At 43.6% G+C, this 26,932-nt stretch overlaps 1 protein-coding gene across 2 annotated transcripts in view; it reads right to left on the minus strand.

Moving 5' to 3' along the window:
- Positions 1 to 26,932, minus strand: part of COL22A1 (collagen type XXII alpha 1 chain) — a 188,388-nt gene that overhangs the window by 134,023 nt on the left and 27,433 nt on the right. The window lies entirely within an intron of this gene.

Here is a 26,932-nt window from a genome sequence, read left to right on the forward strand (position 1 = left end):
CTCCCAACAGATTAAAAACAGAATACAATATCAAACGTTAAAAACTTCCTTAAACAGGGCTGCCTTCAGATGTCTTCTAAAATTCAGATAGTTGTTTATTTCCCTGACATCTGATGGGAGGGAGTTCCACAGGGTGGTTGCCACTACCGAGAAGGCCCTCTGCCTGGTTCCCTGTAACCTCACATCTCACAGTGAGGGAACCGCCAGAAGGCCCTCGGCACTGGACCTCAGTGTGATGTTGGTAGGTTTATTTCACTAATATATGTTGTTGTTTAGTCGTTTAGTCGTGTCCGACTCTTCGTGACCCCATGGACCAGAGAACGCCAGGCACTCCTGTCCTCCACTGCCCCCCGCAGTTTGGTCAGACTCATGCTGGTAACCTCAAAAACACTATCCAACCATCTCGTCCTCTGTCGCCCCCTTCTCCTTGTGCCCTCCATCTTTCCCAACATCAGGGTCTTCTCCAGGGAGTCTTCTCTTCTCATGAGGTGGCCAAAGTACTGGAGCCTCAGCTTCACAATCTGTCCTTCCAGTGAGCACTCAGGGCTGATTTCCTTCAGAATGGAGAGGTTTGATCTTCTTGCAGTCCATGGGACTCTCAAGAGTCTCCTCCAGCACCATAATTCAAAAGCATCAATTCTTCGGCGATCAGCCTTCTTTATGGTCCAGCTCTCACTTCCATACATCACTACTGGGAAAACCATAGCTTTAACTATACAGACCTTTGTTGGCAAGGTGATGTCTCTACTTCTCAAGATGCTGTCTAGGCCTGTCATTGCCCTTCTCCCAAGAAGCAGGCGTCTTTTAATTTCGTGGCTGCTGTCACCATCTGCAGTGATCATGGAGCCCAAGAAAGTAAAATCTCTCACTGCCTCCATTTCTTCCCCTTCTATTTGCCAGGAGGTGATGGGACCAGTAGCCATGATCTTCGTTTTTTTGATGTTGAGCTTCAGACCATATTTTGCACTCTCCTCTTTCACCCTCAATAAAAGGTTCTTTAATTCCTCCTCACTTTCTGCCATCAAGGTTGTGGCATCTGCATATCTGAGGTTGTTGATATTTCTTCCAGCAATCTTAATTCCGGCTAGGGATTCATCCAGCCCAGCCTTTCGCATGATGAATTCTGCATATAAGTTAAATAAGCAGGGAGACAAAATGCAGCCTTGTCGTACTCCTTTCCCAATTTGGAACCAGTCAGTTGTTCTATATCCAGTTCTAACTGTAGCTTCTTGTCCCACATAGAGATTTCTCAGGAGACAGATGAGGTGATCAGGCACTCCCATTTCTTTAAGAACTTGCCATAGTTTGCCATGGTCGACACAGTCAAAGGCTTTTGCATAGTCAATGAAGCAGAAGTAAATGTATTTCTGGAACTCTCTAGCTTTCTCCATAATCCAGCGCATGTTTGCAATTTGGTCTCTGGTTCCTCTGCCTCTTCTAAATCCAGCTTGCACTTCTGGGAGTTCTCGGTCCACATACTGCTTGAGCCTTCCTTGTAGAATTTTAAGCATAACCTTGCTAGCGTGAGAAATTAGTGCAATTGTGCGATAGTTGGAGCATTCTTTGGCACTGCCCTTCTTTGGGATTGGGATGTAGACTGATCTTCTCCAATCTTCTGGCCACTGCTGAGTTTTCCAAACTTGCTGGCATATTGAGTGTAGCACCTTAACAGCATCATCTTTTAAAATTTTAAATAGTTCAGCTGGAATACCATCACTTCCACTGGCCTTGTTATTTGCAGTGCTTTCTAAGGCCCATTTGACTTCACTCTCCAGGATGTCTGGCTCAAGGTCAGCAACCACACTACCTGGGGTATATGAGACATCCGTTTCTTTCTGGTATAATTCCTCTGTGTATTCTTGCCACCTCTTCTTGATGTCTTCTGCTTCTGTTAGGTCCTTTCCACTTTTGTCCTTTATTATGGAAATCTTTGTACGAAATGTTCCTTTCATATCTCCAATTTTCTTGAACAGATCTCTGGTTCTTCCCATTCTATTGCTTTCCTCTATTTCTTTGCATTGCTTGTTTAAGAAGGTCTTCTTGTCTCTCCTTGCTATTCTTTGGAAATCTGCATTCAATTTCCTGTATGTTTCACGATCTCCCTTGCATTTTGCTTACCTTCTCTCCCCCGCTATTTGTAAGGCCTCATTGGACAGCCACTTTGCTTTCTTGCATTTCCTTTTCATTGGGATGGTTTTCGTTGCTGCCTCCTGTATAATGTTACGAGCCTCCATCCATAGTTCTTCAGGCACTCTGTCCACCAAATCTAAATCCTTAAACCTGTTCCTCACTTCCACTGTGTATTCATAAGGGATTTGACTTAGATTGTATCTTACCGGCCCAGTGGTTTTTCCTACTTTCTTCAGTTTAAGCTTGAATTTTGCTATAAGAAGCTGATGATCTGAGCCACAGTCAGCTCCAGGTCTTGTTTTTGCTGACTGTATAGAGCTTCTCCATCTTTGGCTGCAGAGAATATAATCAATCTGATTTCGATGCTGCCCATCTGGTGATGTCCATGTGTAGAGTCGTCTCTTGTGTTGTTGGAAAAGCGTGTTTGTGATGACCAGCTTGTTCTCTTGACAGAACTCTATTAGCCTTTGCCCTGCTTCGTTTTGATCTCCAAGGCCAAACTTGCCAGTTGTTCCTTTTATCTCTTGACTCCCTACTTTAGCATTCCAATCCCCTATAATGAGAAGAACATCCTTCTTTGGTGTCACTTCTATAAGGTGTTGTAAGTCTTCATAGAATTGGTCAATTTCAGTTTCTTCAGCACCAGTAGTTGGTGCATAAACTTGGATTACTGTGATGTTAAAAGGTCTGCCTTGGATTCGTATCGAGATCATTCTATCATTTTTGAGATTGCATCCCAGTACAGCTTTTGCCACTCTTTTGTTGACTATGAGGGCCACTCCATTTCTTTTACGGGTTTCTTGCCCACAGTAGTAGATATGATGGTCATCCGAACTGAATTCACCCATTCCCGTCCATTTTAGTTCACTGATGCCCAGGATGTCAATATTTATTCTTGCCATCTCATTTTTGACCACCTCCAACTTACCCATGTTCATGGTTCTTACATTCCAGGTTCCTATGCAATATTTTTCTTTACAGCATTGGACTTTCCTTTCACTTCCAGGCATATCCGCAACTGAGCGTCCTTTTGGCTTTGGCCCAGCCGCTTCATCAGCTCTGGATCTACTTGTACTTGCCCTCCGCTCTTCCCCAGTAGCATGTTGGACGCCTTCCGACCTGAGGGGCTCATCTTCCAGCGTCATAACTTTTATATGCCTGTTGTCTTTGTCCATGGAGTTTTCTTGGCAGGGATACTGGAGTGGCTTGCTGGTTCCTCCTCCAGGTGGATCACGTTTGGTCAAAACTCTCCACTATGACCTGTTCATCTTGGGTGCCCTGCTCGGCATAGTTCATAGCTTCTCTGAGTTCTTCAAGCCCCTTCGCCACGGCAAGGCAGTGATCCATGAAGGGGCACTAATATATATACTTCCACTAATATATATATATACTTTCCCCTAATCTACTCATCTTTGGACATGGTTTCTGGTTAGAGAACCACACCATAAAATTTGGAGAACTGTGAGTTTCAAAGAACAGATATGCTTCAGTTTGTATAGTGGTACCTCAGGTTAAGAACTTAATTCGTTCTGGAGGTCCATTCTTAACCTGAAACTGTTCTTAACCTGAGGTACCACTTTAGCTAATGGGGCCTCCTGTGCCGCGGCGCTGCCACCATGCGATTTCTGTTCTCATCCTGAAGCAAAGTTCTTAACCCGAGGTACTATTTCTGGGTTAGCGGAGTCTGTTTACCTGAAGCATCTGTAACCTGAAGCATCTGTAACCTGAAGCGTCTGTAACCTGAGGTACCACTGTATATTTCAGGGTGGAACGTTCAGACCAGAAAGGATCAAATTGAACAGGAAACCAAAACAGACCCATTCCCCATTTGCACCTGAGACATGGGGAACAAAAATTCAGTCTCTCAAACATTCCACCTCAACGTGAGACAGTTTCCTTCCCTCCAACACAAGCTCAAGTAGCCAGCGCCAAGAGAAACAAGCCTCCTCCCTCACTAACAAGCACTGATCTAAGGCGCACAAGTTCCTTGTCCCTACCAGCTGGCCATCGAAGGAGAGGGAACTGGAATTGATCTGAGGAAATGAAGGGTGACGAGAAACAGGAGGCTAGACACCGATAGAGGCAGAGGTGAGGTCATTGCTATGGAGACATATGGGCCTCTGAGGCAGCACGCACTGAAGCTTACAAGATTCAGCTCAAGGTCTTGTGGCCTTTAATTAACTGGAAGGATTGACAGCGAGCTCGGTTGGGTTATTAGGTGAGACCAATTGATACTGGGGAATTGGCCAGAGAAGGGCAACCAAAATGGTCAGAGGCCTGGAAACGATGCCTTATGAGGAACGGCTAAGGGAGCTGGGCATGTTTAGCCTGGAGAAGAGGAGGTTAAGGGTTGATATGATAGCCATGTTCAAATATATAAAAGGATGTCACATAGAGGAGGGAGAAAGGTTGTTTTCTGCTGCTCCAGAGAAGCGGACATGGAGCAATGGTTCCAAACTACAAGAAAGAAGATTCCACCTAAACATTAGGAAGAACTTCCTGACAGTAAGAGCTGTTCAACAATGGAATTTGCTGCCAAGGAGTGTGGTGGAGTCTCCTTCTTTGGAGGTCTTTAAGCAGAGGCTTGACAACCATATGTCAGGAGTGCTCTGATGGTGTTTCCTGCTTGGCAGGGGGTTGGACTTGATGGCCCTTGTGGTCTCTTCCAGCTCTATGATTCTATGATTCTATTTTGTGCTTTGTGTTGTCTGGTATTCCCCATAGATCAGGGGCAGGAATAATGAGCCCATTGTTTCCTTCCAGATCCCAGCTTTGGTCATGCATCTGGGGTGCAAGGGGTGCTCCTTGGAGGGAGAGGCCGTAGATCAGTGGTAGACTACATCCACATTCTTCAGCATCTCAGTTTAAAGAAAAATCTCAGACATCGTGTATTAGGAACTACTTCTCCCTGGAACCCTGAAGAGCAACTACCAGTCAGAGTACTCAGAGTACTCTAGGCAGCCCATTGGTCTGACAGAGGATTAGGCAGCTACATCCATTCATACCTTTTCCAATGCACTAGCCATTTCAACTCTGAGCTCTGACAGGTCACTGCATACCTCTTAGCAGGTGTCTGAATTTACTGACTTCATATAATCCATTTCTATAGAGAACGTGACAACACAAAGTGACAGTTTCCTCTTTGTTTCTCACTGGTGACTTATTCTAATAAAAATGCTTTTGTAGAGTGAAGCAAAAATGCAGCTTCAGGAAACAGCCATTTAAAGCTAGCAATGTGTTTCCCTAAATGACTTACAAGCTAGATTTGAGACAATGTGGCGCTGTGGGTTAAACCACAGAGCCTAGGACTTGCTGATCAGAAGGTCGGCGGTTTGAATCCCCACGACGGGGTGAGCTCCCGTCGCTTGGTCCCTGCTCCTGCCAACCTAGCAGTTCGAAAGCACGTCAAAGGGCAAGTAGATAAGTAGGTACAACTCCAGCGGGAAGGTAAACGGCGTTTCCATGCGCTGCTCTGGTTCGCCAGAAGCAGCTTAGTCATGCTGGCCACATGACCCGGAAGCTGTACGCCGGCTCTCTCGGCCAATAAAGCGAGATGAGCGCCGCAACCCCAGAGTCGGTCACGACTGGACCTAATGGTCAGGGGTCCCTTTACCTTTATTCTCTTCTACATAATGCTATGATTCTCCTCCAAACCAAGGCTCTCTCTCTCTCTCTCTCACACACACACACACACAAACATAACAAGGGGGCCCTGCCATTGCCGGATTTACATATAAGATAACAAGCTATAGCTTATGGCCCCACTCTCTTGGGGCCCTCCAAAAAAATTAAAGGAAAAAAAACCTGGGTGTACATTTCCAAAATATAAGATAAAAAACAAATAAAATAAAACCTACATACAGCAACAGTGTTTTGTGTTGTGTTGTGTACTATTATGTAAGTAATAGGCATCACCTGCTAGTCTGCAACCTAAAATATCACCTATAAAAGGCCCCATTACCTTCAGTAGCTTAGGGCCTCATCAAACCTAAATCATGCCCTGGGGCCCTTTTTGACAACATTACAGATCCTCCAAGTGTCCCTATTTTCCAGGGACGTCCCTGATTTAAGAGAAGCCATTGCGGTTTTTGATTTGATCCCAGAACGTCCCACTTTTCCTTAGGGTGTCCCTATTTTCATTGGAAAAATGTTGGCGGGTATGGAGTTATCCAACCCCCAAGCTGTTTGAAGGCAATCCTGTATAGGGAAGCTGTTTTTTAATGTTTCATATTTTATTATGTTTTTATATATGTTGGAAGCTGACCAGGGTGGCTGGGACAACCCAGTAAGATGTGTGGAATATAAATAGTAAAAGTATCCTTGTGGAATAGGACATCCCTATTTTCTTTGGAGAAATGTTGGAAGGTTATGACATTAGTATAAGTATGGTCATATGTTGGTTCTCGAATGAATCTGTTTCAGAAGTCGGTCTGACTTCAGAAAACGTTTGAAAACCAAGGCGTGGCTTCCAATTGGCTGCAGGAACTTCCTGCACTCAATCAGAAGCCGTGGAAGCCATGTAGGACATTCGGCTTCCAAAAAACATTTGCAAACCGGAACACCCACTTCTGGGTTTGCGGTGTTCAGGAGCCAAAACATTCAGGTCACAAGGCATTCCAGAACCAAGGTACGACTATATAAGGAGGAGAATAAGCAGAGAATGGTTCATTGCACAAGTGTGAGTCCTTGTGCTGACTGTGTTGGATACAACCTTCAAGTTTCATGCCATTTTGTATATGTATTATTAGAACATACAGGGTAAAAATGCAGCATCCACAGTCAGAAGGAACTATGAACTTGGTTTGCCCAATTTAAGTGGTGACTCTGTGCTAATATTGATAAAACCTCTTGTTCCAAGATCTTAAGTGTGCTGTCCTCAGGCAGCAATGTTCCTGTTCTTACAAACATTGTTGCATGTCTTGCATGGCACCAAGAGTGTAAATTATACACCTGATTATTTACTGCAGAAAAACATCACTTGCACTCACAAAAGCAGGAAGAAAAGAAAAGCAACTTTCAGTAACTTTTAGCTGAATAGCTAAGTTCACGTTAACAGAAATCAGAAGATGGTATGAAACCACTCATGCTCACCTAAAACCAGCTAGTGTTTTATCACTGCTTCGTCTGCTGTAAATTATAGGGAACAGACAAACAATTACAGTGACTGAGTGCCTTCCTATAAAATCTAAGCCTGTAAGTTTCACAGCTCAGCCACTTGTGCCTGTACAGGACGAGTGCCAATTGGGCAGCACATCAATCAGTGCCAGCTGGAGCTCCAGTCTAAGTGCTATTTCCAGAGGCAAAATTAAAGGCGAGGCAGGCCAGCATCTGCTATTGTCATTTGGCTTCTGCCTTCAGCACAGAACACAGACAAAAATTGAGCAGCAAAACAAAAAGGCCCAGAATGTTGCAGTGGTTCAGCAGAAGACCAGATCAGTAGAATGCTCCACTGATTATGAGCATCTAAAGGCCTTTTCTGGTCCCTCCAGTCAGACTTGGCAGCTGGAATCAAATGGGTTTTGCAGGCTTGAGTGAAATTAATATGACCTTTCTTCGCTCCCCAAAATTCTCTTACTGCATTATTGTTATTATCTGCTGCTTTCTTCTGCTTATGATCTAATTATATGTTTGTCAATAAGGTCAATATTGTGGGGATATCATAAGAAACAGCAGGCATTCCTACAAATAAACAAATCCACTACCCCTACCACATCAGAGCCCCCAAAAAGAAAAGCCTTGTCCCATTCAGTTGCCCTTAATCAACATGGATCCATCTGTCATGGATGCTTTAGCTGAGTTTCCTGCTAGATGAGCCTCGGGGTCTACAATTCTGCAATTCTATGATTCTAAGAACACATCATCTCTCTCTTCGTATCTTCCAAACCACATCATTGTTTTTCCACACAAAACTTGCCCCCTCCCATAATATATAGAGGCTATTTCCCCCCGAAACACTGATGCATACCCTCCAACATTCCTCCAAAGAAAATAGGCACATCCTATTCCATAATAATACAGTGGTACCTCAGATTAAGTACTTAATTCGTTCAGAGGTCAGTTCTTAACCTGAAACTGTTCTTAACCTGAAGCACCACTTTAGCTATTGGGGCCTCCTGCTGCCGCCGTGCCACCGGAGCACAATTTCTGTTCTCATCCTGAAGCAAAGTTCTTAACCCGAGGTAATATTTCTGGGTTAGCTTAGTCTGTAACCTGAAGCGTATGTAACCCGAGGTACCACTGTAATAGTAATTTTACTATGTAGCCCTTGAAAGCCTTATTCTCTATAAATTTGTATAATCCTATTCTAAAACCATCAAAATTGTGAAAGAATGCCAAATCCCATCAGTTAGACTCAGCCATCAGTGTCAGTCATCATGGTCAATGGTCAGAAACGATGGTTAGGGGGCACTGCGTTGTCTACCTCTAAATTATTACTATTCAGCTGATGAATAGAGAAGACTAAGAATATTATCCCACAGTGTGAAATGGATGATCCCATAGAGGAATCAGTTATGTGAAAAACTAGGGTGTTAGCAGTACACAAAGGTCCCTATTTTCATCTGTAAAAGTCTGAATATTTTTCCTCCTCCTGTTGCAGTATGAAATGTTTTTATCTCTAAACCTATAATCTTTACTAAAACAAACAAGCAAAACCCAGTGCCCTTCTCCTGTATTAACTAGGACTTTCTTTGCAGATTTGCTTTGTTTTTTTGTTTCCTTTCAACAGTAAGTAAGCCTTCATCTGTCAAAAAAAGGGGAAAAAAAGAAAACCTCCTTCGGGAACTGGACTGCAATGAATGTCAGACATGTGTAGCTGTCAGGTTTTACCAGAATAAACCAAAGGAGATTACAAGAGAAATATAAGAAGCTTGGGGTAATGGATACATTGCTAATGGGCATTTGCCTCCCCCCCCCCCGTTCTTCTGCAAACACTCTTCAAGGGAATTCATAATGCATCAGCTCAAAAAGCAAACTTGCAGTAACAATCAGAGCTATAATTTTAGCTGAAAACCATAGAAGGGGAGGAGAATCTGTAGTTCTCCTGAAGTTTCTGGAGTACAATTCCCACCATCCTGACCATTGGCTGCACTGGTTTGGGCTAGGGATAGGGAAATCTATCAATTTCAGTTTCACAGAATTTGTCTATTGTCTAGTCTTTAGTTCAGTTCCTTTTCTTTCTTTCTTTTATCTTCACCAATATATGCTCATTTTTGTACACATCATTTGGTTGAAGAACCACTTGACAAAAGTACAATTTTAACAAGATAACTGTGTTTCAGTTCCTATGCATTAGAATGTGAACAAAAAATAGCTTCTCTTCTCTAGCTGAGGCTGATGGGAACTGAATTGCAGCAACAACTAGAGGACCACAAATTATTCATCGGTGAATTACAGTATCATCTCCATTCAGAACGACCTTATTTCCAGAATACAGACACTTCCCCCACTTCTAGCCAGTAATATTTTTAAAATCTATTCTAATGTTAGCAAATTCCTTATTAGAAGGAATGTGCAGCCCAAACCTTGGTAGGGGATGGAACCTTGCACTTTTCCCAACAGATGTTACTGGATATGTATAGGATCCAACTATTGGTAAGGAGCTTATCTGATCAGGAGAAGTGAAACAAATGAAAGGCTGGAAAAAATGCCCATGTGAACATGGTCAAATTCAGTCTACAGTGATCAATTTGTGATGGAAGTCTAGCTAACATAGATAGACAGGATAGCTGTTAAAGAACTCACATGAGAAACCTTACATTAATAGAACCCAAGGACAGCAGTGATGGATCAGGCCAGAGGTCCACCTGCACTAGCATTGTGTTCTCACAAGAGACAACCAGATGTCTATGGGAGAAGTCTTACAGCAGAACTTACAGAGAACACGCTGATCCACCCTAAAAATAAGCAAACTTGGGTTGAGTTCTCGTCTTCTGAAAAAAAGTAATTAACCTCATCCTGGGTCTTGATGTCACCACACTATATGTGTGTGTGTGGCACATTAATTGGCTGTAACTAACAAGGGTGGAGACTTGACACAGTATAATTATGTGAGGACATAGGATAACTTATATTACAAATCAGAGAGGGGTAGGACTCAATGCAAGGAGGGTGCTAATAGCAGTTCCGTAACATTTCTGACACATCCCTAACAAGTTAAGCTGCTTTGGAGTTAGGTTGTTATTGGAACTCTTGGCTTCACTCAAAATTCCTCAGATGTTTTGCTTAAGGAAGAATGTCTAAAATTTGGTAGCAGCTATAGACTTAAAACATACTTCTAATGGGGGAGGCGTTGTCCACCCACTCAAGAACTGTCTCCTTCCTGTTTAGTTCCAAACTCCAGATTCAGAAACTCACTTTTCAAAAAGTAAGATTCCTTTAATGCTTCTGTCAATAAGAAATGAAGGGCTGCTGTGTTAACTTTGTTAGGCTGGATATTAGAGACACAAAGGTTTTTCAAACAAGGCTGTTTATTCTCAACAAGGAAACTGTCATTTATGAGCAGCATAATATTGTACGTTAACTTTGATTTTCCTTAGCAACCAATGTGCCTTGCAGAAATCTGTTCTGCAGAACAAAAGAAAGAACAAAACTTTTGCCATCTTTGAGAAAAAAACAGGAGGTGGTTTGAGTCCCACATGCCTCTATTGTCTACTTCTATTAAATATTAAAAATCTATTAAACATGACAAGTTTAGGGAAGCTTTTAATGTTTAACAGGTTATTGTATTTTAATATTCTGTTGGAAGCTGCCCAGAGTGGCTGGGAAAACCCAGCCAGATGGGCAGGGTATAATAAATTATTATAAATTATTATTATTATTATTATTATTATTATTATTATTATTATTATTTCAATAGCACCATTATAAATCCACTATGGAAGCCCGAAGTATTCCTTCCTTCCTTCCTTCCTTCCTTCCTTCCTTCCTTCCTTCCTTCCTTCCTTCTCCTGCCCTTTCGTCTCCTAGAATCATGGAATTGTGGAGCTTAAAGAACCCACAGATCATCTAGTCTAACCCCCTGCAATGAAAGAATAAGGTGGTGTGCAGCAGTAGTGGGGAACTTCAACCCAAGGGTCTAATCAGGACCATTTGGCCCAACAGGCCATTTCAGGCAAGCCACTCCCACCAGCAGAATGACTAACATTATATATGACATCAGATGTAGGGCAGGTAAAGGCACAGCTCATGCTGGGTCTTCAGGCACTGCCAATCAACTGGTGTCAGGTGATTGACAGGTGGACAGCCCCACCCACCTGCCAAAGTTGGCCTATGATGGTAGGGAGGTAAGTTTCCACCTCCCCACTATGATGTATGTGGTTAACCTCTTCTCATTGTATCCTCACAACCACCATGCAAAGTAAGGGAAGTAAGAAGGAATGACTGGTCTAATATCATCTAGTGAGCATCAGGGCAAAGTGCTGATTTGTATCTCCATCCCACTAGTCCTTGTTTGATGCTCCATCCATTACACCACAGCTACAGAGATATAAATACCCACCCTTTTGCCCATGATGAATAAGGCTGCAATTTAGAGAGCAAAGTTGGTAATCTTATGGAAATTATATTCACTTCCTTGGCCCAGGCTCCCCACATTTCCCCTGATGATGGCAAAATTTAGCAGCACAGCTGACAGCTCCGTTATTGGGAAATAACCAAACAAGTGGGGCCAGGAAGTGCCAAGCAGGTTTTCCAGACGTCCTGACACTTTTCATACACACAGAGTTGTCCTTTGGGGGAAAATACTGGCCAAGGAAATTAGGAATATCATATTCCAGTTCAGTCCCATTGCTCCTCCTTCCTCCACACTAAACAAACTTGTTCAATAGCTATACAGCTGTGGATCATAGGGAAGCGTATTATATTGTCAAATAATAAAGCAACACCTCTCTCTGAGTTTAGCAGGTTTCTGTTAGCATTTCTTTCATTCTTATTTGGTTGTGTGGTGCGACCCTGCTTCTGACTGCACTGTACATTTAATGCAATATCACAGATTCTCCAAAGTGTCCCTATTTTCATCAGATAAATGTTGGAGGGTATGGAGTTATGCAACCTGAATCAAGGAGATCAGTAACTATATGACCTTTAGAAAGCATCTTAAGGCAGCCCTGCATAGGGAAGTTTTTTCAATGTTTATGTTTTTATATAACATGGGGAAGCCACCCACAGTGGCTGGGCAACCCAGTCAGATGGGAGGGGTATAAATATTAATATTATTATTATCAGTAGTAGTAGTATAGAATAGGGCATCCCTATTTTCATCGGAGAAATGTTGGAGGGTATAGTATTATGCCACATTAAACAGTAATGATTTCCCCTGAAGAATCTTGGGAGCTGTAGTTTGTAAAGGTTGCTGAGAGCTGTGAGGAGACCCCTATTCCTCACACAGAACTACAATTCAAAGAGTGTCTTAATGACCAAGACTGATAACCATAGCCAAGAAGCTTCACATTCACATCTGGCCCCTGAAATGAACTAAATAAAACTCTGGCTTTGCTTTCTGATATCCTGAATTTAGCTGAATTTTCTTTTCTTTTTCTTCCCATTTTTTTATTGATTTTCCAAAAAAAATTAAACAAACAAACAAACATAAATCTTAACTGTACTTAATCCAATCTTCATAACATTGTTAGGTGACTTCTGCTAATCCCTCTGGCTGTGTTTCAGTATATATCTTTGTAACAGTTTTCCAAAACCAGATTTCTCATAAAATTAACTTAATCATTTAACATCGTTCTTTCTTTTTATTTTAACTTTAAACGTTTTATTCTCTAACATCACATATTTAAATCCTAAGCCTATCTGGTATTTGCAATTTTTTCCAATTAAGTTATCTTAACATATTTAACTAAATAGTATTTCAATTTCATCCATTCCTTCTGGTAATCCTCCTCCTTCTGGTCACGGACTCTTCCAGTCAGGTCGGCTAGCTCCAAAAAATCCATCATCTTCATCTGCCATTCCTCGACTCTTGGGACTTTTTGTGTTTTCCAATTCTTAGCTAACAAAATTCTAGCTGCGGTTGTGGTATACAAAAACAAGCTAACATCTTGAATTTAGCTGAATTTTCAGAGTAGAACCCCCCCCCAAAAAAGTATGTCATTTTTAAAAACAACAACAACAACAAGGACATAATATTAGTCAACCACACATTAAGCAGTTTAATTGTTAGATGGTCACAGAACACACTGCAGTAAATCAGCACCACACACAGCAGAGCTCTTTCTGTCCAATATGGGCCCTGAACACAGCTGTCCCTAGTATAGAGTCCCAAGGCTGCTTCTGCTTCTGCACAGCTTGACCTCGTCTGGCTTGGCAACGAAACCTTGCAGTCGGTGAAGCTCTGTCAGATCCCTAAATGAAACAAAGACAAATCGCCTTTCTGAAGCCCAGTAGCACGCCAACCCCGGAGGGATGTATGAGCAGGTCAGACTTCTGCAGCTGCCAGTTCCTGGGGGTCACGGCCGGATTGAACACCCTGCGTTGTTCACCCAGCAAGAATCTTGACAGGTCAGTGGTGTGAGGAGAAGTTGACGATGATGTGTCCACAGAGGGGGGAAGTGTACGTTCAAGGGAAGGCCCTCAGAGGAGGATTCTGGAGCCAGCATGCCCGGCACATTAACACTTCGGCTCCATGCTGGAAGGAAGGAGGCCTACTCACAAGTGCAGTGCTTTTTGCAATCAGTCAAGGAAAGCCTGTCGCCACTAACTGACTCCTCTGAAAGCCCAGGACCTATGCCACATGCTCAACAGAATCAAGGGACAAAGCTGTTATCTGGGCTGTGTCAAGAAACTCCCCAAGCTCGTTCATCTCACTTGCAAAATTCTAGAACTCTGCATCCTGAAGTGTAGCTGATCCTGACATTTTAAATCCCATTCCAGAAAATGTATCTGGAAAAAGCAGCTCCTCAAAATCAAGGAGAAGAGTCTGGCAGAAGCAAATTCAACGAGTATCCCAAGTGTTGTGGTTGCTGCTGCCCCCTTTGTGGTCCCAAAAAAGATACATTAAAAAAAAATTGATCAGCATAGCTGGCCTTCCTTGCGCAATTACATCCTAGGTAGAGATTGTTGAGTTTCCCAATGCCCTCTGGGAATTAAATTTGAAACTGGGGTTTTTACCAGAGGTAGGCTACAAGAAGTTGTCTTTGTTGTCGTTGTTGTTTGTGGGACAATTTGAGGTTTGGGGAAAATTTCATCTATTTCAGGAGCCTTTTTCTTCTGATACCCAGCCTTTATTTTCTTTCTATGGGAATGGGGAAAATGTTGTAGGAGCAAAATCAGAGGGTGAAGATTGAAGGCACTCATCCCAGATGATTCCACACAAATGTAGTCATCACTTTGCAATATTGCACAGGGTCCATTCTAGGAGGATTTCTTAACAGAAAGAAACTCTTGTAATACAGGCAGAAGTGTTTTCCCCGCAAGTGACAACAGTCACCATTGGATTGAGCAGATGAGATCAATAATAGGTCCAGTGGTCAAGAAGGCAGTTTCTGCAAGTTCTGTAGAGGGAAGTGAGGGGCAGATACTGTTCATCAACTGCTCATCAACCTGGAAAGGTAGTCTCTCCAGGAGAATGAAAACTCATACCCTAAACCTCTGCTGCCTTGCAGGATATCTTCAGGAGAAGATGTGACTAAGGAGTCAACTCTTCACAAATTCAGAATGGAGTCCTTAAGACAGTTGGATGGTGCCTTTCATGCTTCCTTCTGGCAACTCCTGTAGCCGAGTTGATGCCAAACACATTGCTCTCTTTTCTTTTTTTCTTTTTAAAATAGTTTTTTATTGACTTTTCTTTTCTCATAACAAATATCCAATACCATTACAAAACATTCCTTTTCCAATTTCCCCCCTCACTGTTGACTTCCCTCAGCTTCCATTTCTGGTTTACTACATCAAATGATAAATTCTGCTGTTTGTATATAATACTATGTTATCATATTGTTATAATTCTTGTTCTGCTCTGCTTTTCTTTGGACCAGCAAGCAAAGACTGAGAGGAGGGTCTTCTCATCTGGGAGCCCAGAACTTCCATTCACACTACCCAGGCTTGTGCCCCGGGGAGGTCACTTGTTGCAAACGCAGCAGTTCCACTTCACCCCCCAGAAGCACAATCCATTGTCTCTCGAAACAGATGGATGCCAGCAACCCTGTGCAGAACCTGTTGGAATCTTTTGAAAGATTTCATCAACGTTGTCTCCGAAAATTTTTACACATCACTTGGGAAGACAGGCAAACTAATGCCAGTGTACTGGAAGAAGCAAAGATCACCAGTGTCAAAGCAATGATTCTTCAGCTTCGTTGGACTGGCCATGTTTTGCGGATTCTTGATTATTATCGTCTTCCAAAGCAACTACTCTATTCCGAACTTAAAAATGGAAAGCGTAATATTGGTGGTCAACAAAAAAAACTGTCTCAAGGCAAATCTAAAAGAAATGTAGTATGAACACCGACAACTGGGAAACACTGGCCTGTGAGCACTCCAATTGGAGAACAGCCTTTAACAAAGTTGTCATGGGTTGGAAGACATTTGAACTCAGGACGGAAAGGAGAAGCATGCTAAGAGGAAGGCACATTTGGCAAACGCTCACTGTAATCAACTCCCACCTGGAAACCTATGTCCCCACTGTGGAAGGACATGTGGATCCAGAATTGGCCTCCACTGTCACTTATGGGCTCACTGTTAAAACTGTGCTCATGGAAGACAATCTTACTCAGTGATGAGTGACTGCCAAAGAAGAAGAAGAACCTGTGACTGTTGGTAAGGATCAAAGAGAAGATGTCTCTCCCAAAATGCATTTGGAAATGTATTCCCCTCCCCCAAATATACATTTTGGACCCTTTATTAAGCTGAGAACAGTGCAAAATCAAAATGAATATTCCAATCTGTACATTCATTTGAGAAGTGCAGTTCTGGTTAGTTCATATCAAAAGCTGGAAAAAAATGGAGCTCAAGCATCCCTGTTTACACCTGAATCTTCATACATGTCAAGAGGATGTTCCAAGCTGTGCTCCTTCTCATATCAATATCTGCAGAACAAACTTTTCCTGCCCTGGAAATGCAGTGATTGGGGAAAGTTAATTTCCTGGTCCTCAGGATCTGGATTCTAAAGTTCAGAATTTAGGTTCTGGGATCTGGAACAGGCTAATGCAGGATAGCAGGAGCATAATTTTCTACTATCCCAATGCCACATTTAAAGAAGTAATCCTGGGTACTGCATATAAAGGCCACGAGGGTTTCAGACACTTGCCGCGCTTCACCGTACTTTGTCAAAGTTAAGAACTATTTAGCAAGAGGGCTGCTTTGAAGTCACCCGTTGGCCCCGAAGGATGAAAAAGACAAAGTGGGCATAGCGAGAACTGTCCAATAAAAGACATCACCTTCTTTATTGTGGCTCTCTCCGGACAAGGATGGCAGGATTAAACCTAATGGCCTCCCGCCTGCGTGGGACGATTATGGCCTCAGGTTGTAAATCACAGCCAGGCAACAAGCTGAACTCTGTCACATTTGCCAGATGCCAACATTTGTCTAGGTAGAAACTCTTTCCTCCTCCTCCTCTTCCTTGGTCTCTGCTCAAAAATCCCATGAAAGGTCAATTGTTCTTCTCTCTTTGTTAAGGCTACATAAACAGATGGTTTTTAAGGAAGGGTGTTTTATCCCTACCCACATAAAAAAGCAAACGCCACCAGAAGGATTTGAGTAAATATTTTGAAGGAAATAAATACCCTTGGAAAGTACTTACGAAAATGTGGATATTTAGCCCTGACCCGGCTGGCACAGTGGCTGGCTGCAGCAAAAGGAAGGGCAAATAACAAATTTAAGGGGCAAGGCAGAGTCTTGGCTGTATCATGGCCCAAACCAGCCACTATATAAAAGCACTTCTGCAAACAAGCCTGGAAAATCATGCAGAGAATGGTGGTCAGCTGATTATCTGCAGGATAGATGGGGACTGCACTATCCCTTGGCCTGATCTGTGCTGTGTGCTGATGGGCTGGGGGTTAGAATTGGCTTTGCACCCAGTCCAGGGTGGAAGCGATGGGGCATAGGGCCAGCCACGAAAGCCTGGCAAGTCTGTGAAGAGACAGGCAGAGCCCTGGGGTACTTTAAACCCATTGATCTTTGTTCTGGCAAATGGTAAGAGATGGACTGCATGCCAGACACTTGAGCTGGGTAGAAATTGTTATTTTTTAGTCCACTTTCTGAAATTGGCCATTTGGCTTTTAGTGTGGTGAGAATAGATAGGAACGATGACCTTTTTCAAAGGGTAGTTGATTCACTGGTTCTAGTTTCAAATAGGATGCCTGATTTCTCAAATGTATGTCTTGTTCAAAGGGTGCTGAAAGCCATGCAAATTTGTCACATAATTGTTTTCAACTCATTTTTTAAAATTCAGTCAAACCCTGTTACCATCTTAAAAGGCTGAGCGCCTCAAAGCCCAGTATTGCACAGCTGTTCTGGTATAGAAGAGCGACTTTTACAGTCAGTTGGGCTGCACATACAGTTCCTCGATTAAAAGTAATCAAAATGATTTATTGAAAACGCCTTCTGATTTGTCATGCAGCATTACATGGTTGTTTACTGGAATTTGCTCGGGAAGAATCCTGATTTATTTTTTTATTTTTTTTAAATCCAGCAGATGTCACTGCAGCTCACTAATGCAATTTCTCAGATTCCATATTTGTATCAGATCCCTGCTTAGGGTTGTTTCACAGAGAGAGAGAGAGAGAGAGAGAGAGAGAGAGAGAGAGAGAGAGGAATAAATATAAGAGGGGCAAGTAGTGTCTTTTCAACCATGCTAAAGGTAAAGGTAAAGGGACCCCTGACCATTAGGTCCAGTCGTGGTCGACTCTAGGGTTGCCAAGGGAGCCAAGGGAGCCGGCGTACAGCTTCCGGGTCATGTGGCCAGCATGACTAAGCCGCTTCTGGTGAACCAGAGCAGCGCACGGAAACGCCGTTTACCTTCCCTATTTATCTACTTGCACTTTGACATGCTTTCGAACTGCTAGGTGGGCAGGAGCTGGGACCGAGCAACGGGAGCTCACCCCGTCGCAGGGATTCGAACCGCCGACCTTCTGATTGGCAAGTCCTAGGTTCTGTGGTTTAACTCACAGCGCCACCATGCTACTTATATGTTAAACATATTTTCTAGGGTGTGAGGGGAATAGCACCCATTTGATGAACTGTGTGTTTCCCATCATAACATCAGCTGTTCAGTTATATGGGAATTATTTGCTTGATTTCTCTCCAACCCATCCAGCCTCAATATATGGGACACCCTTTTGAAAATGCACCCATGTGGCACAGCATACCAAATTCATGACAATAGTACCTTGGTTCCCGAACATCTTGGCTCCTGAACAATCGGCTCCCGAACAGCGCAACCCCGGAAGTGAGTGTTCCGGTTTGTGAAAGTTTTTCAGAAGCCGAACGTCCGACACCAATTCTGCAGCTTCCGATTGGCTGCAGTAAGCTCCTGCAGCCAATCAGAAGCTGTGCCTTGGTTTTTGAACCATTTCAGAAGTCAAACGGACTCCTGGAACGGATTTAGCTCGAGAACCAAGGTACCGCTGTATCTCTGATTCCCTACAACCAACCACGTCAAAAAAAACCAAAAACGTGCACATTTGTATCCCAGGTTGTTGAGACTGTCAGTCTGCCCTAGTGACCTGTAATAGGGTACCCAGCTACTTGTCAGTTTGGTAACATTTTACAGGAAGGAGATACCCCATTAATTATTATTATAATTATTATTACTATTATTAATTAAACTTGCATATCACCCTTCACCTGAAGATCATTGGTCAGTTCACAACATAAAAAAAGAAAATGAGGACACAAAATACATAATAAACAAATACAAATACAAGCCAATAACCACCCCCTCCCGCAATCACATTTGAAAGGTCATAGAAGGTTTAATCAGTCCAAGGCCAGATTGAAGAGTAACGTTTTTGCCTGACACGAAATATATGCAATGAAGGCACCAGGCAAGCCTCTCTGGGGAGAGCGCTCCCAGAGAAGGGAGCCACCACAGATAAGGCCCATCCTTGTGTTGCCACCCTCTGGATCTCTAGCGGAGGAGGCACACAAAGAAGGGCTTCAGGAGATGATCACAAGGTCCAGGTTGGTTCATATGGAGATAGGCAGTCCTTGAGTTATTGCGGTCATGTAAAACAACAGGTCAAGCCAATTCTAACCCCCAGCCCATCAGCACACAGCACAGATCAGGCCAAGGGATAGTGCAGTCCCCATCTATCCTGCAGATAATCAGCTGACCACCATTCTCTGCATGATTTTCCAGGCTTGTTTGCAGAAGTGCTTTTATATAGTGGCTGGTTTGGGCCATGATACAGCCAAGACTCTGCCTTGCCCCTTAGCCATCTGAAGGCAATCCTGTATAGGGAAGTGGTGGTTGTTGTTTTTTTTAATGTTTAATATTTTATTATGTTTTTATATATGTTGGAAGCTGCCCAGACTGGCTGGGGCAACCAGGTACAATGTGTGGGGTATAAATAGTAAAATTATCATTATGGAATGGGACATCCCTATTTACATTGGAGAAATGTTGGGGGGGTATGCTCACCTAGAGGGGGTTATCCCTACTCGGGACCCCGGGGGGACAACCATCTGTTTGGGAACCTCTAACTCTTCTTACATCAGAGGGCTTGACTAGCTGCTCCACGAGGCTGTCTCCAACTCTAGGATTCTCTTCAAGAGGAAAACCGGATGCTGCCTCATACTGTGTCAAATCATTTGTCCAATCAGTACTGTATACAGTGACTGGCAGTGGTTCTCCAGGGTTTCAGACAGAGGTGTCTTCCAGTCCTATCTGGAGATCCCAAGGATTAAACTGGGCACCTTCTGCAGAAGATGTTCTTCTTCTTCCTCCATAGCCAGCTTCCCTGGGTCCTAAGAGTCCACGACCTTCCAAGGGAGTCCGTTCCACAGCTAAGCAGCCCTTGCTGTCAGAAAGTCCTTCCTAATGCTTAGTCAGAATCTCCTTTCTTGCAATTTGAATCCATTGGTTTGGATCCTACCCTCTGGAGCAGCAGAAAACAAGTTTACACACCTCCCATGTGACAATCCTTTAGATATTTAAAGGCAATTATCATATCACTTGTAAGGGATGTGGGTGGCACTATGGGTTAAACCACAGAGCCTAGGGCTTGCTGATCAGAAAGTCGGCAGTTCGAATCCCCACGACGGGGTGAGCTCCCGTTGCTCGGTGCCTGCTCCTGCCAACCTAGCAATTCAAAAGCACGTCAAAGTGCAAGTAGATAAATAGGTACCGCTCTGGCGGAAAGGTAAACGGCATTTCCATGCGAGATGAGCGCCGCAACCCCAGAGTCAGCCACGACTGGACCTAACGGTCAGGGGTCCCTTTACCTTTAACTATCATATCACCTCTCGGTTTTCTCTGCTCAGGATTGTTCCTGCTATTGCTGACTTTCTTTTCATTAACAGACTGCACTACGCTTTGAAAATCCCAAGGAGCTTTCCAAAGGAAGGATCTTAAATAATAATAGTAATAATAGTAATAATGAAACAGGGGATTTACATTAGTGAAGCATCTTTGAATTCAGCCCTGGAGAAGCCAGGAGTGATATGCAAAACCCTTGCTCTGTCTCAGTGCTTTACCCTGCACATATTGCTACAAAACACAACTTGGCAGATTCTCAAACCACATTGCCCCTCTGCAGCCTTATGCGCAAGCAAAGTTTTCAGCTTGTTGCCAGTCATCTCCATGGCCCCATGCCTTGCCTTCTAATCAGCAGTGGAGGTTTAGTGTTCCCACTCTTCCACCAACTCCACTATAACCTCTGTTCCTGGGAGGCATCGATTCGCTACAGCTGCTTAAGTAATCAAAGAGACAGAATTACATGTCTAGACTTGAGCAGTACTCTTCCTCCCCTCACCAAGAGTCTGGAAGGTGGGAAGGGAAGTCAGCTGTGAGAATCAACATTTCAGGGGAAGTGACATCCCTTAGATGTTTGGTTAAAAGAATGTAGAATTGGAAAGTTCCATTAGAAAGCTGCAGTCCAAAGGGGAGCTGGGCTTCATCAAAAGCAAAATGGCATCAGCTAACGTTTTTTCACCTCCAAAGGGGCAGTCTTCCATTGGCTCCCGAGACAGATGCCAGCCAAGTTCTGCTTTGTGACTAGAGATAGACAAATCTGTCAATTTGGATTTCTCTCAGTTTAACTTTTCATCCCCAAATCTTAAGGTTGGTTATTTACATCAGTTTGCAAAATTCTTTTTCTTTTTATCATGTGAACCACCCTGAGACCAGGGAGTACTGGGCAGTATATAAATTCAATAAAAATTACTATTTTTTTTTTTTTTTTAATCCTTCTGAGGATTCATCAGCTTTCTAAGGCGAATCCTAATATACACATTTTTTGCATGCCATTTCCCCTAATATACACATTTGTGCACAATGATTTTACCTAATACTTTTGCATGTTATTGACATTGCTATGTTCCTTCATGCAGACCCTTTACCCTAGGTAAAGGTAAAGGTAAAGGGACCCCTGACCATTAGGTCCAGTCGTGACCGACTCTGGGGTTGCGGCGCTCATCTCACTTTATTGGCCAAGAGAGCCGGCATACAGCTTCCGGGTCATGTGGCCAGCATGACTAAACCGCTTCTGGCGAACCAGAGCAGAGTACAGAAACGTCGTTTACCTTCCCACCGAAGCGGTACCTATTTATCTACTTGCACTTTGACATGCTTTCGAACTGGTAGGTGGGCAGGAGCAGGGACCGAGCAATGGGAGCTCACCCCGTCACAGGGTTTCGAACCACCAACCTTCTGGTTGGCAAGTCCTAGGCTCTGTGGTTTAACCCACAGCACCACCCACATCCCTAGACCCTTTACCCTAGTACATGCTTTTTGGACACATGATTTGGCTGGGAAACTGCATTGCAAAATTCTCAGAAGTGAAAATTCTGAAGGATAGTGATGTTTCAGTTCACATTTTGTTTTGGAAAGTGCAAACTAAGTAAGTTTTCATTTAAATGTGACCTGTATCATATTCTTCTGCATATCTCCTGCACTTTGTGACTCATCCAGCTTGATGCAATCCAGTAGCCACCTACTGCCATTTTGGATCTGGGAGGATGCTCAATTGGTATTGGAGTGCAGTGGTGCCAACTTGACTAAAATATTGGGGGCTAAGCCAGCCCAGCCCCACACAATCAATCACATGATGCAGCACATTCACAAAATTGAATGGCTATGCCCATAAACCTTGGAGGGGGCTGACCTCCTCAAATAATTTATTGGGGGGACCAAAGGGACCTTGACCCCCTAGGAGTCGGCTCCTGTGTTGGCGTGTATTTATGGATGCAGTAGAATGAAATGGGGATGCAGAGGTAGTGAATATTGTACTATTTCAATTGCTGTGTTAGCTGGTGTGGTTTTTTTTTGGGGGGGGGGAGGTGCTGCATTTGCATGATCCTATAGAAAAAAACAAAAAGCTTTACAACCAGAAAATAATGGTTTCATTTGGTTTTTATCTCCCTAAGGAGCTGATGGCAATATACAAGGTGACATTAGGTTTCCTCTTCTCAAAAAGCCTACAGGCTCAGGGCATCCCAAATACGAGTTGACCAGTTCTGCCCATTAATAGGAAGCTACATTTTGGAGTACAGCTTTTACAAAATTCCATTGGAAGCTACATACTTAGATGATGGTACCACTCCCATGAGATGGGAAGAACAAATGCTGTCTTCTGTTTCCCTTCCCTAACAGAAAAAATGCTGAACATCTGCATCCTGAGATGGGGACAAATTCTTGACTCAGTAGCTCACTGACCCACCCATCATGAATAGCAGGGTTGGTGACCAACGTGACCCCAGTTCCTAGGTTATGTTTGCATTTTGTGGAAGGACAAATCCCATTTTGCACACACACACAAATAAATCCTCCTCTCATTGGAGCTATAAAAAGGGAAGCAAACTAGCCCTCTGGCAATGAGCAAACAAAACTCACAAGAACCTGGTGTATCCTGGGATCAGCTGTTAGTTTGGTACTTTCAAGTAAGCACACACTTTAAGAATGCCACGTAAAGGCAAAATCGGGAGAATCAGCGATTTTAGTTCCTTCTTCAAGTTAACATCAGAGGAACAATTCTAGGAACAACCCCATGCTCAGAATAAAATGTTGTCATTTTGTTGGCCCACTGGTAGGAGCACCACTAAGCTTGCTTCTTGCTATCGCTGCCACTATGATCCTGGCATTGAATATTATGCTATGGCTTATTTATATATTGCCTTTTGGCCAACAGACCATTGAAAGCAGTGAACAGCATGTCAATCGGTTCCCAACAATCACAGAGACTGCATTGGCTTGATGACCAGAAATGAACATGAGAATTGGGCCGCATGGTCAGCTGAACTGAGTCCCATTCCAGCTGAACAGGACAAATTAAAGAACATGTTTCACTCTGCCACATCGCCTGTGGTACATGAACACATCTGGGAGAGTGAAACTGTAGAGCCTCAATTCACTCTCCAGATTCCTGTTGAGCCCTCAGGAATTCAGCTAAAATGAGAAAGCATTCATAAAACTGCAAAGTTCCTGGAGGGTTGAAAGGAGATACGGTCAAGGAAAAGCCATTTTGGGACCCACGAGACAGACAAAGATTTTGGACCATTCTGGTTTTGTGTGGGATTTTATGGCTTCATGAGTGACACTGAGGGGGCTGAAAAGTATGCAAAGCTGGGGGGGGGGGGAATCACAATTTGTGACATTGCAAGAATTCTGAAACTGGGAGCGGAGCTATGGAAAGAGAAGGAAGCCAGTCAGCCCAAGAGAGACATCATTCTCTGGAAGGGTGTCATGAATAAATGGCGCAGAAGGTTTCACTAACCCATAAACTATCATTCCTTGTTCATATCCGCATTTCATTCCTTGTTCATATCCGCATTATATCATCTAAAGCACCCTTATACCACTTTAAAATTCATGGCTTCCCCCAAAGCACCATTGGAACTGTAGTTGGTTCAAGGTGCTGGGAATTGTAGTTGTCAACAACCCTCACCCCTCTCAATGAACTACAGTTCCCAGGATTCTTTGCGCAAAGCCATAGTTTTCGCTATAGTTCACAGTGTGCTTCTAAACTGCCACTGTTTTCAGTGGGATTCAGTCACAAACAGGTACATTGACTAGATCAAGGGAAGTAATAGTGCCACTGTATTCTGCTCTGGTCAGACCTCACCTGGAGTACTGTGTCCAGTTCTGGGCACCACAGTTCAAGAAGGACACTTACAAACTGGAAGGTGTCCAGAGGAGGGCAACCAAAATGATCAAAGGCCTGGAAACGATGCCTTATGAGGAACGGCTAAGGGAGCTGGGCATGTTTAGCCTGGATAAGAGGAGGTTAAGGGGTGATATGATAGCCATGTTCAAATATATAAAAGGATGTCACATAGAGGAGGGAGAAAGGTTGTTTTCTGCTGCTCCAGAGAAGCGGACACGGAGCAATGGTTCCAAACTACAAGAAAGAAGATTCCACCTAAACATTAGGAAGAACTTCCTGACAGTAAGAGCTGTTTGACAGTGGAATTTGCTGCCAAGGAGTGTGGTGGAGTCTCCTTCTTTGGAGGTCTTTAAGCAGAGGCTTGACAACCATATGTCAGGAGTGCTCTGATGGTGTTTCTTGCTTGGCACAATGGCCCTTGTGGTCTCTTCCAACTCTGTGATTCTATGATTCTATGATTCTATGAGGTTTCACAATTAAAGTTGGCTTGCAGCTCTCACACAGAAACATATTCTCACACAGAAAAAGTGGACTTTGCAAGAAGGGAAGGGAAAGAAACCTGCCCTGGAAAGTGTGGGATAATACTTGCTTGATGCAATGGCACACAACCTCCCAGCAAACAATTCAGGATGAATGCTCAATAAACAACTTGTTTGCAAGTGACCGTGCAAAGGAAGGAAATGGTCTTCTCTTGACATACAGGGCAGGGTTTCTCAAGAAGTCAAATCTCAGCCATTCCTTCCAAGGTATGAATTCCAAAGCACAGACCGGGAGTGACAAAATGAATGTTTATCAAAGAAAAGTAACTTGTGATGCCCATGGAACCGTGATGAACCCACCATCAATTGGATGCAGTGGTGGAGGAACCCTCTCTGGCACCTGGGGCGGGACACTGAGGGGCGGGGAAAACTGCCCAGTGGCACATGCATGGCAGCCCATACAGACGCCATACGAGCCGTGCCCCCCCCCCTTTGTATGCTGCTGATGGGACGCATCAACCCGACTGCACCAGAGGACAATTCAATATTAAAACCTGGAGATGATCATACTGTAGGCTGAAAGCAGGAAATCCGTCCTTTTGAGTGTAACTTCATGATGTCAGGGGAGTTTGGGACACTAACCCTGCAATTTCAGCTAGAATAAATAACCGGCTGGTTCCAAAAGAAGCAGTGTGCTGCACCACCAAGAGGAGAAAGGAATATTCTTAGCCAGCCAGCACAATCTGAGCTACTTTAATGACAATGTCTCTGTGTTAAGCACATGTAAATTAAAACGAGGTTTCGATATCCAGCTATTTTAGAATGCATTGCTGCATGGCATTCCAAAGGCTTACCCAGATTTCTGCATTGTTGAGATGGAGTCCCTGTATCTTCTCCCCATCAGCTTAGTGAGGGGGATTTTGCTGGGAAGGTTTAAAAGGGGAAGAGCTATTAACAACTTCTCTCTGTCACACTTCCTCTAGTCAGATTCTCAGCCTGCCCAGGCAGCTCAGAATACAGGAATGCAGAGGAAAGAATGGTAAGATTTTGCCCAATGTGTAAATTGAACCTCAGCCACGTTTGTTTCCTATGTCTGCCTTAAACATCTTCTAGCCTCTCAGCTCTCTGAGAACTGACAATTGCCCAAGACCGCAAGTCTGCTGAATCCTACGACAAGACCTTGTCTGATTAGTCTGTATGAAGACCTCCAAGGAGCATATTTCTGAAACTTCTAAAAGAGCACACAAAAAGGTCTAAATCAGCAGGGACACCTCACACACAGAGAAGGGGAGTAGTTCAGTGATAGAGCATCTGGTTGGCATGCAGATCATCCTAGGTTCAATCCCTGACATCTGAAGGAAGGACTGGAGATCTCAAACTCTGGAAAACCACTGCCAGTTAGGGTAGACAATACTCAACTTGATGGGCCAATGTTCTAACTCAATAGAAGACAGCTGTACATCAGGAATGGAAATATTTAGCCCTCCAGACATTGCTGGACTGCAACTCCCACCATCCCTGACCATTGGCCATGCTGGCTGGGGCTGATGGGAATTGGAGTCTAACAATATGTGTAAGGCCAAAGACTGCTCTGGGGACAAGCCCTCAGATGCAAAATCCAAAGCATTTGGGAGCTTCCTGTAGTCTATTTAATGATGTGTGGGTGTGGGTGTGGGTGTGTGAAGCCTTTCAATAAAAATAAAATTTAAATGTGCAAAGCTGCTTTCTATGATACATTGGAGGCTGTCTCCATAATGGCCTTTTCATGATGTGCAGTCTGCTTTTTATCAAGTCAGATCATTGGTCCATTTAGCTCAGTATTACCAATACTGACTGGCAGAAGCTTTCCAGAGCTTCTAACAAAAGTTTTCCCCTGTCCTACCAGGGACAGGGATACCACAGATTGAACCCAAGTCCTTCTGCATGCAGTGCAGATGTTCAACCACTAAACTGTAGGCCAGGGGTCAGCAAACTTTTTCAGAAGGGGCCAGTCCACTGTCCCTCAGATCTTGTGGGGAGCTGGACTATATATATATATATATATATATTTGGGGGGGAATG

The sequence above is a fragment of the Podarcis cretensis genome, assembly GCF_951804945.1.
Source record: "Podarcis cretensis genome assembly, chromosome: 7".
NCBI lineage: Eukaryota > Metazoa > Chordata > Lepidosauria > Squamata > Lacertidae > Podarcis > Podarcis cretensis.